Source organism: Onychomys torridus, chromosome 19 (assembly GCF_903995425.1).
Source record: "Onychomys torridus chromosome 19, mOncTor1.1, whole genome shotgun sequence".
NCBI lineage: Eukaryota > Metazoa > Chordata > Mammalia > Rodentia > Cricetidae > Onychomys > Onychomys torridus.
In genome coordinates this window covers 30,238,808-30,251,156 of record NC_050461.1, presented here as the reverse complement: position 1 = coordinate 30,251,156, position 12,349 = coordinate 30,238,808, and positions in this window count along the sequence as shown.

Here is a 12,349-nt window from a genome sequence, read left to right as displayed (position 1 = left end):
TTGCCTTAAACCTATGTCCGAGCAGTGTTCTCTGATGAATGCCCCACAACACAGGGTCTCTTAGAAATGCAGGCTGACCTTGAAGGACGATCTTGAACTCTTGCTCTTTCTACCTCCACCCACAAATGCTGGGATTACAGGCATGCTCGGCCACACTCGGGTCAGAGTTCCCCTTTTTATAAATGTTATTGGACTGAAGGCCGTCTAAATGACCTCATTTTAACTTAACTATACCCATAAAGACCATCTCCACAGAAGGCCACACTCTGCTGGCTGTGGTGGCCATTGGCTACAATTCTAGGAAGCTAAGGCAGAATGACAATGAGTTTGAGGTAGCTTGGGTTAGATAGTATGACCTTGTCTCAAAACAAAATGAAATGGAGGGTCACACTCCATTAGGATCAGGACATCAACGTATGCAACCCATGGTAGTATGGGGAGAAAACTAAAGTTGTTCCATATGGAGAAGTCCCAGGGTTCATGAACTTCCCAGTCCTCGGTCACTACCCAGAGGAGGGTGCTGCACACAGGAGTCCACTCTGTCTTTGATTATGGCCATGCCACTTCTTCTATTGCTTATCACATTTCCTGAAACTGGCACACTGGTTAGGCACTATGCCCTAGGAAGCAGGAAGCACAAACAAGTCGATGTAGCTGGGGCTAGCCCCACCCAGTGACTGAACACAGAACAGACAAGTGCCAATCTTTTGTGCCTCTCACCGGAGCAACACATTTTCATTTTGCTCTGAAATCCCAAGAATCCACCAGAACTAATTATATTGTACCATTAAAAAAAAAAAAATCTCCTCCCTTTTTTCTCTTGAGAAAGAGTTTGATTTTCTTAGGAAATGTCTTGGTGCATTCCTCGGGAGTTGGCTCTGCAACTCTGCCTTTTTATTAGTTGTGGTTTTTCTGTAATGGTCTCTGCCTGTTGCAAAGACAAGTTTCCTTGAAGGGTGAGGCCAGGCATAGGAGAGGGGTTAGAGAGCAGAACGGGAAGGAAAAACTGATGTAATTATATTATAATATCCAAAAAAGAAATAACTTTTAAAAAGAGGAATGTTGCCGGACGGTGGTGGTGCACGCCTTTAATTCCAGCACTTGGGAGGCAGAGCCAGGTGGATCTCTGTGAGTTCAAGGCCAGCCAGGTCTACAGAGTGAGTTCCAGGAAAGGCGCAAAGCTACACAGAGAAACCCTGTCTCAAAAAACCAAAAAAATAAAAATAAAAATAAAAAGAGAGAGAGAAATGTCTTGATTCTGAAAAGTGGCTTTTGCACTTAATTCATGGAAGGTGACTTGGCAAACTTTGGTCTTATCTCACTTTTGTATTTTCATTATGATAATGTTGAAAATAAAAAAAAAAGATAAAACAACATTATCTAATGACTACGTTCCTCTCGTAACTGGACATGGAAACACAGTATATAACTTTTCAAACTTTGTTATTAAAACCTATCGCACAAGAGGGCGCCAGATTAACATATAATAAGACATCCCCCACAAAAAGACCAATGCACAAATTAAGATTAGCCCCAAATACATTTTAGTCATTGTTTGCTTCACAGCTGAGAATTGCAAATATTTACTTGCTGGAGAATCTTTCGCAAATTCCTCATATAACTTCTTCACATCTGAAAACCCCAGTGTTTTTGAATAAACCCCCAACACATACACGATTTGGAAATGCATTGGCAGAGATGCTTTCTTTGAAGTTTGTGGAGACTCTTCAATGCTTCTCTTCAGCTTCTGCAGGTGTGCTAGTGACTTTGGGGCACCTTAGTTTATAGCAGCATCAATCACACCAATCCGGTCCTTATCTTCACAGATGACCCCTGTATCAGTAAAAATTCTCTAGAGAAACAACTGGTAGAATGTATGTATGTGATTTTTATTGAAGTTTGTTGAAATCCATTGAATTTATTTCATATGGTATTTTTCATGTTTGCATAGATGCCTGTGCATGTGTGTATGCATGCAAGTGGAGGCTGGAGGTCATTACACACACACACATACACACACACACACACACACAGCAATCCATAAATGCCTGGCAAATACACGCCTATCACTTCATCTGAATAGGGTCTCAAGTTATTAAGCTTTTTATTACCCATGTAATGTGTGCTATTAAGCAATTAGAGGCAGTTGTCAAAATAAATTAAGTAAACGGTGGTGCAGCACGTCCTTACAAAGGTGGTGCAGCACGTCCTTAAAAAGGTTATTAATTTTCATGGTAGCTCAGTTTAAATCTGGATGGGAATTGTGGGTAACACACACTGCCTCTTAGAAGGCTCATCCTAACACCTCATCCTACCAAGATATTTATAGATACTTTGAGGCAAAAGAAATCAGCAAAAATTTTAGGAATAAAAACAAATGTGTGGAAACATCCATGGCATCATTTCAAATTTGCCTAGTTTAAGCACTCAAAATATAAAGATTTGCATTTGTGTAAAGGAAAAGATTCATAAACTGTAGGTAAAGCGTAAGAGGAAAATGTGGCCCACAGCATTAAATCCCATTACTGTAGTTGAGTCTTCCACTGGGTAATGAATGAACAACTTCTCAAAGATAACACAATTTTTTAAATTAGATGTGAGTGTGGGGTGTGAATGTGTGTATGATATGTATGTTGTGTGTTGTTGAATGTGTATGATGTGATGTGGTGTGTGTGCTGTGTGTGTGTATATGGTATGTGTCAGTATATGTGTGTGTATATAGGGTGTTTGTGTGAGTGTGTGCATGTGTATGTTTATGGTGCATGTGTGTGGTGTGTGTGTGTGGGGGTGTGTATGTGTGTGTGTGTGGGGGGTGTGTATGGTGCATGTGTGTGTGGGGTGTGTGTGTGTGGGGTGTGTGTGTGTGTGTGTGTGTGTGTGTGTGTATGGTGCATGTGTGTGTGGGGGTGTGTGTATGTGTGCGTGTGTGAGCACGTGTGCCACAGCATGTGATGTCAGACAGCAAGTTGTGGGACTCAGTCCTCTCCTTCCACGATGTGGTTCCTGGGGTTTGAACTCAGGTCACCAGACTTAGCACCTAACGCCTCTCACAGACGAGCTGTCTTATCAAGCCCAATAATCACGATTTTTACTAACTCTTTCCCTTCATTACACTCTGTGGATTGTAGGCTAGGTGGACTAAGTCTAAATTCTAAAACTTGGAGTCCAAGTTTCTCACTTCTAAAGTAGGATCAGTATTCCTATTTGATGAGACAATGTTTGTACTTTACACAGATCAAACAATATTATAGAATGTTAACTATTGCCTCTGTTTTTTTCAGTCTTTCTTCTTCTTCTTCTTTTTAGCTTCTCTCCATCACTTTACTTTCTCTTTAATTGGCCTTTTAAAGTACCTGCTTCCAGTCCCGCTTACTATTTAGTTCTTTTCACTCTGCCAATTCCTCCTGATGTCTTCCTTAACCACCCCACTCCCGGCACTTATTTCACCAACCCTTGTGAGCTGCACTATAGCACTAGTATGTGGAGTGATTAAACACAGGGTCTGATGCTCAGTGGGTACACTGACCATTCTTTGTTTTGTTTTTTGTTTTTGTTTTGGAGCTGAGGATCGAACTCCGGGCCTTGTGCTTGCTAGGCAAGCGCTCTACCACTGAGCTAAATCCCCAACCCCACACTGACCATTCTTAAGGGTGGCTTTCAAAGACATATTTGTTTTCTGTTCATGTTCATTTTAGCTCTGCTGAGGGTGTGATGTTATACCATACTCTGTTGTACATCTCTACAGAGGGTGCAGTGTTAAGCTGTAATCTGTTGTTTTAGGGGGAGTTGTCTTGTTGTTGTGTGTATGTGTCTATGTGTAGGTATTTGGATGTATGTATGTCTGTGCACCACTGCACTCCTGGTTGATTTAGAGGTCAGAAGAGGGCATTGGATCCCTTGGAACTGAAGGTACAGACAGTTGTGAGCCTCCATGAAGGTGCTGGGAATTGAACTCGGGTCCTCTGGAAGGGCAGCCAGTGCTTATTAACTGCTGAGCCATGACCTCAGGCCCCTGAGGTAATTTTTTAATAAGCCTTCCAGAGAATCTCTACCTTTTTTTCCTGTTTGATTTATTTTGATGTGCTCATTAGAAGCCCCATATACACAGCTTAACAATGCTGGTCAGGAAGGAGGACCATGCAGTGGTCTAACAGAGTGACCCCACATTAAAGTCTATTTGAAACGGGCTATTATGACTGTTTTTAAAACTATGAATTTGACTATTGCAAAACCATTTTCTCTCCATTTTGAAACTATGTGTCTTGAATACTTCTGCAAATGACCACATTCAATAATATGCTATTATTTCTCTGAACTGGATTCTATATTGCACTTTTTTGTCAATTAAAAGCAGAATTTTAAACAGTAAGGGACCATTTCATGGTCATTATCTTCATCTAGCTCCTTCCCCAGAGAGCTTTGGCTCCTGAAACAGAACTAATAAATCAGTGTCTGGTACTTTGGACTTGAAAATCTGCAGGGAATTCTTCTATGAGGTACTGGAAGCAGGAGCATCATCGAATGAATGATTACCTTTGTTTCCTCAAGGGGCTGATGAGCAGGTCTCCTGTTCCTACTTACCCTCTCTCAGGATGCCATGATACTCTCTGGGATCCAGCCCAGGCCTTGTGCATGCCGGGCAAACAGGCAACTGCTAAGCTTCATCCGCAGCCCAGCCCAGGAGGCTTCACAGAGCTCGGGGAAGGCATTTCTGACAAGAGAGATTGCTGTTACAACCAAGACCAACAGTACAGTGCATAGGGCTCCTTTCAGTGCCTTAAATAATTTCCCGTATCTTTGAGGTCCAGATCTGGCTTCTGTGGTGTAATTTCCATCACAATATAACAGATTGGAAGTAATATTGGGTTTGCGGAGCGCAGCAGGCACAGTAGCAAAACAAAACAAAACAAAACAAAAAAACAAAAAAATCTCTACTTCATAAACTCTTTCCTGACCCTCTCATTTTTTCCTTTTAAACAAAATAAATATGACAGAACCTTTATCACACCCCCAAGCATTGTGCGAGGTTCTTATGAATGCTGCATACTTAGTGTGTACTTGGACTCTGCAAGCAACCCAAAATCAAAACAGAACGAACAGTTCTGATACCATCAGAGACAGTAATTATTAGCCCAATCATTTCAATCACTTGCAACAGTGACTAGATGTTCCGCTGAGCACAAAATTCTTGGTTTAAAGCTATGCCCATCCATATCCAGAGTACAGTAGGATGGCATTGATTATTTATATACTTCTGCCTTGGTCAGGTTTCCAAACAAAGTAAAAGCACAAATTAATGGTTTGAGGACAGTGAACTAAAGGAACATTTCACAAAGGTGTGGACTGGGAGTCGAGAATCAATACAAAAGAGAACAGCAGTCAGTCAAAAGCTGGTAACCATGCGTGGGAGGAGAGAGCTGTCACTAGCTCAGGACAAGCGGTGTGATAATGCTTAGCAGTTTCATCAGGCAGCTGTGAGGAGAGGGTTATGGGATGGGAGGTAAGATCTGTGGTAGAAGGATGAAGGCCATCTGCTGTGGTCTGCAAGACAATGACAGGTTATAGTGATATTTTATTTGTATTGAAATGTGATTTTATTTGTATGTCAATAAAGTTGCCTTGAGGTCAGAGCAAGCCAGAGCAGAAGCTGAGCAGTAGTGGGGCACGCCTTTAATCCCAGCACTTGGGAGGCAGAGCTAGGAGGATCTCTGTGTGTTCAAGGACACAGCCAGCATGGCAGACACACACCTTTAATCTCAATACCAACCATAGAAGACCTGGAGGTCTGTACAAACAGGCAGTGACGAGGAGGTCATGTGGCTGGGTTTACAACCAATGAGAAAACTGAACAGAAAGTCTTTAAATAGATGGGGATGCACAGAAGTAGGTCTCTGGCGGAGAGGAAGGACAGCAGAAGCAGTGAAGGGTAAGGTTTTCCACTCTTGCTCTGACCTCGTGGTTTTTAACTCTGCAATCGGTTCTGTGTTTCTTATTTAACAAGCCGGTTACATCTACAACAGGTTTTGATGGTTAATAGTCACAGTCAACCTACTGTATTTAGAATCGACTATGACACACACCTCGGAGCATGTCTCAGACAGTCATTGTGAGAGGTTTTACTGAGGAGGGAAGGCTTACCCTGAGTGTGGGTGATAGTACCGTACACTACAAAAAAGGGGAAGAGGATAAAGAGAGCTCAGCACTCATCTTTCTCTTCTCGCTGACTGTGTGTGCACTGTGACCCTCCATCTCCCATCCCTGACACCTCACCATGATGGACTACATCCCTTCAAGCTGTGGGCCACAATAAATGTTTCCTTGCTGTGTTTTTGTCAAGTATTTCTGTCCCTGCATTGAGAAATGTAAGGCATCGGGGGAATGAATAGTCTAGCTCCACCCTCTTTAGGGGAGTGACCTGTGTTCCACTCTTCTGTGAAGACACAATATTAATAACCATTGCTCCCCCCACCCCAGCATAGGAGGAGGTGATGGAAGAGTCACACCAGATGAACTGGAACTTCTGAGCCTCCTAAACCACAGCAGATAAGTTTCTGTTCCTCACAAATTACACAGCCTGTGGCGTTTTGTTACAATATCACAAAAAGGACTGAGATGTGATTTTTTTCATCTGTAGATATTTATGTTTGTTTACATAGTAACCCTGAGAAAAATCTACTAGTAACTCGTGAGATCTTAGTAGACAAAGGTTCACTGAGTTTGCTAACTCAAGTTTCATATATGCTAGCTACAGAGAGCAGAAAGATGTACATGTTCACATTTGGGTTATTAAAACATAACTCCTCTTAGTTAATCCTAAAGTTCATGATAATTTTAGTAAGAATGTCAGTCATGTTTGGTAGAAACTGAAAGTCTACCTTAAAACACACATTAAAGAAACAGCCAAGCACTACACAGTAAGGAGGATATGAGAGAGAGGAAGCCGTGATCAGAATGTAGTGAATGAAAAAATATATTCAACAAAAACTATCTAACAACAATAAAAGAAACGTGGTTCAAATGCATTTTTGCATGGTTTGTCATAAGAAAAACCTACAGAGTACCGAATTAGATGAAGACATACACAACCTGATATCAAGACTTATTATAAAACTATAATTAAGCCAAAGTGACAAGAAATAAGACAAATAGAAGAAGAGGTAGTCTAGATGCAGATCCCCATATATCTTATTGCTGATTATACGGCTGAGGTGGCGATAATCAGTAGGATTGGAGGGGAATGATGACAACTAATTATATGGAAAATAGGAAATTACATCCTTACCTTCTATCATATAAAACTACCATCTCTAAGGGGAGGTAGGTGCTCATTGTCTACAGTAAAGCCATGTTCATGCTTCAAAACACTGCTTGTTTTGCTTTATTCTCCAACTAGAAATACCCTCTACTTTTACAGAGTTCACCTGACTAGCTATTGTACACTTAGGTGAACAATTACTTGATCCTTCTCACTGTTAAACTGTGTCTTAATTTTCTCTTGCTGGGATGAGACACCATGATCAATGCAACTTATGAAAGAAAACATGTAACTGAGGGCTTGCTTACAGTTTCAGAGGGGTGCTCTCTGGATGAGTCCCCTGTTATGACTGGGGGTGCGATGCAGCATGAAACCGGAGCAGTAACCAAGAATGTACATCTGCAAAGAGGAGGCAGATAAAAGCTGCCTGGGAGTTGGGGTGGGTTTTTGAAAGCTCAAAGCCCAGCCCCAGTGACACACCTTCTCCCATAAGGCTACATCTCCTTATCCTTCCCAACTAGGGACTAAGTATTCCAATAGGAGCCTACTGGGGCCATTCTCTTTTAAGCTACCACAGACTAAGTTGTGTGAAAGCAGAGTGGTCAGCGTGATTTGGGCACTATTATTGCTCAGTGCTGTGTCCCTCCAGACCTTGTAGATTCCCTGGCACCTTCCATACATTTTGGTTGAATCAGTGAACAACAATCAACGGGAGACTTAATATTGTTATTTTATCATTTGATGAAGGCTGCATAGTCAGTCAGTGAATGGACTAAAAGTCAATCTACCTGAAGGAAGGGAAGAGACAACTGGACTGCCACTGTAAAGCAAGGTTTCCTAAGTAGGGTCAGCTGAGGTAAGACTCGGTAGGTTTTCCGCTGGAGGTGATTTCTGACATGGAGGGGATATTTGACAGCGTCCCAGGGGAATTTGGGAGTGTCGTGGCTACAGAAAGGAGCATGCCCCTGGTATCTAGTGGAGCAAACCCAGGGACACTAGGAGAGAGCTCGGTTGGTAAAGCGCTTGCCTTGAAAGCATGAGGACTCAAGTTAGATCTTTGGGACCCATGTAGTAAAGTGCTTAGGAGGTGAGAAGATTCACCCTGGTGCTCAGGGGCAGCCAGTCTAGCCAAGTGGGCAAATTCTAGGTTCGGTGAGAGAACTCAAGGTGGATGGTGTTTGTTAGGAATGATACCCAAGGTTGATCCCTAACCTCCACATTCATGAGCAAACATATATACATATGTACATACACACACACACACACACACACACACACACACATATATGCAAAAATAGGAACACACACACCCCAAAAGTTATTTGGCCAAAGTATCATTGGACCATGGTTGAGAAATCCTGGTTTAGGCTGTATAGCTATGTGTTGGAGTGAGCATCAATTTTAATCACCCCTGGAACATAAGGGTGATGCTGCACAGCCTGCTCTCTGCCCTCCCAGCATCCTCATAGGTCAGGATACTTGGCCTTCTCTCTAGCCAAGCACTGACCTTCCCAATGGTCAACCTAGTCACTCTCCAGTGGTCAGGACTCTGGCAGTTCACCATTCACTTTGAAATCCTAAAGACCTCTACTCTTGAATTTTTTAAACCTTTAACTGATTTTTTTCTTCTTTCCTTATGTACAGAGTTCTGAGTGAGACTTGTTTCTTTCCATTAGCTGTCAGGTTAGATTTGGGGTTGTTTTATTTGGATTTTAACATTAAGAAGTGTTCCATAGTCATGGAAAGTTGAGAATAGAGTATTTTAATGAGCTTTCTACGGTGGGGGGTCTCTAAGGGAGTATTAAAGGTGCCTTTTAGAGTTATATTCTTGATTCTTTCCATTGCCTTCATGTACAGGGAGCATCTTGATTTAACCCCAAACTGAGAGTTGTTTCTGCATCCACCACAGCAGCATTGACTGCTAAGGGGCTCCTTAAGCAAAGCTCATTGCATTACTGCTGCTGGGAGCTGTTTAGCACGCACTGTGAGATGTACAGAGCACGGACCCAGGGAACCTGAACCGAGACATAGCAATGACCTCTGGCCCAGCCATTTTGGTTCTGTGGAATGAGAGGAAGCAGGTTTTACTCATGCCAAGATACAAGCAAATAATCCAAGACATCCAACAAAGGGTTCAAAATGTCTTTGTTTAAACCTTTTTCTTTTTAACCTATAAACCTTTTTCTAGAAATGGTCTGGATCTTGAAACTGAATTAAAAAAGGGGGGGGGCTTTTAAATCAACAAAGACAAGTATCAGTAAGTGCAGAATTTCCTGTTTCACCTCTTCACTTAGGGACCTGACAAGTGACTGGGTCTTTTTCAGCTCCGGGTTCCTCACTGTCAAGATGAGTTGGGTGGCGATGCATTCCTCAGTAGACTATTACAAGGATTAATGAGTCAACAGGCAGGTAATCATGCCCAACGCATGCCAATTTATCAAGAATAATTCTCCACTTCTACCCAGCTCTCACCTTTGATATTCCTAGAAAAATCAGAAAGATGATAATCAATACTAAATAGAAGATATAATTAAATAATACAGATTTTCTTTGTGCTCTTAAGACTTTCCTACAGGCTGGAGAGATGGCTCAAAGTTAAGAAGACACACTGTTTTTGCAGAAGACCACAGTTTAGTTCCCAGCATCCACATTGGGTGATTCATAAGTACTCCAGTTCCAGGGCATTTGATGCCCTGTATCCTCATGTGCACAAATCCAATATATATACACATCCATACACGTAATGAAAATTAAAAATAAATCTCACAAACACTCTCCTGGAGAACATCTCATTAAATAAATAAAGACACTTCCTTATCAAATTTATTTTTGAAATGTGACAGTAAGACAATCTGCTGGTTAGAATTAATGTGCTTGTGGTGTTTTGAAAGAAAATGGTCCCCAAAAGGAGTGTTACTACTAGGAGGTGTGGCTTTGTTGGAGTAGGTGTGGCTTTGTTGGAGTAGGTGTGGCCTTGTTGGAGGAAGTTCATCACTGTGGAGGTGGGATTTGAGGTTTCCTGTGTTCAAGCTACTCCCAGTGTCACAGTTTACTTCCTGTTGCCTGTGTAGCCAACACCATGTGTGCCTGCATGCCACTGTGCCCTCTGCCATGATGATAATGGACTGAATCTCTGAAACTGTAAGCCATCCCCAATTAAATGTTTTTTTCTTGATAAGAGCTGCTGTGGTCATGGTGTCTCTTCACAGCAATAGAAGTCCTAAGATAGTGCTCTTCCCACCTAATTTGGCCAGCTTGTCATTTGATACATTACACATTCTTCTCTGTTGTGACAGGCTGAGATTCTCTGAGTGAGAATCTGAAACAAACCACAAATGTACAGAGATGTTGATAATTGCCTGTGTGAGCATTATAGGGGATGACTGTGATGCTACATGACCACACGATCTCTACTTTTAAGTTGACAGATTCACACTCCATCCATAGGAACATAGGCTTGTGTGTTGTCAGTATCCAGGGACTAGAAGGCATTTGTGCTTATCTTCTTGGTTTTGACACATAAATTTTCTCTTAATTGATAATGGGTTATTTACTATTCATTAAGGGACCAAGAAAAGTTTTAAATGTGAAATAATCTCCCTCCAAGACTCAGGAACATTGTGTAAGAGGGGACAGAAAAAATGTAAGAGCCAGAACATGGAGAAGGGTGCTGCGAAATATCAGGACATGAAGTGGCAACTGTGTATGTGGATTCATAGAAGCCACGGTTACCTGCAGGAAACCTGCCAAAGACTGAGGCCAGCAGCATTCCACCGTGGGACAGGAAGGGGCTTATGAGGCCATACCTCTCCCAGAAGAGCTATTGCTGGTTAAAGGATGCTGGGAGGCATTTTCTTCTGTAGGATAGCCACTGGCAAGTCACCTCTGTCCCACTAAATAAAATTTCACTCAAAATCATGCAAGTAACTGCAATCAAACTCAGTGGGACACCAAAAGAAATTAATGAAAGTAGGAGGGAACATGTTGAGAAGGGATTTAGCAGGAGGCAGGGGTGGGGGATAAAAGAAGATAAGGAATAGTAAATGCAATCAAAACACATTATATAGATGTTTGAAATTGTTAAGGAAAAATATGAGTAATTATGTATGCCTCTTGTGGCTATGTTACTTATTAAATAAGAACTTCATGAAATTCATGACTTTTGAAGCAAAAAGCTAATATGCCATTTATTATTTCTCTTATTATAATAAAAGTAAAGACACAATTGGCTAGTATGAGACTGAATATTCTATTTATAACATATGCCTAATGGTCTGAATGGGACTAAGGACAGTGTGTTGTCATGGTGACAATATCCAGGGTTATTATGCACAAAGCCAATGACAGTGTATTAGAGATTATTTGGAGAAATATCCTGTTCCTCTCCTTTTGTACACAGGTTCTAATAACCATCATCTCAGGATGAACATGTTGAACTGGCTTAGGATTTAAATATGGGTCTGTATGTTGCGGCTCTACAGTAGAACTGAGGAGGACTTAGTTACCCCCTCAATAAGTACTTGATGAATGCCCATTCAAGCTAACACTGTATACATTTGGGACTAAATAGCTAGGCTAGGCTACTAAATATAAAGTTCAGGTAGTTGTAGGCTAAGAGTTAACACTGGAATGGTATCTGGCTTCTTTGACCCTTACTCTCTCATCTGTCACATAATTAAATTATACCTACAACAGAACACGTATTAAGAAGGAACACATGGTAAGAATTCATAAGTACTCATGGCTTCATGAATATGATTCTGAATACTCAAATGTACAAAACCAGCTAAATGAAAGGCAGGCATGAGCAATCAGAGTCTAGGGACAATAGCAGTCTGATAGGGTCGTGGCCAGATATTACAGACATTTACTTTGACTTAGCTACTCCCTAGCATTTATCATCTATTTTATTTTGGAAGCACTTTCTTTTACTTTTTGTCCTTTGTTATTTATTATATGTGAGCATCTGAGTTACTGGAAAATTATATGCAGCTTTTTCCACTTTGAATTTAACCTAATTTGATGGTTTATGAATGTGTTCTGAAGTCACAGTCTGTTACTAATATTGGCATTGGTTTAAACTTAGATGCAACA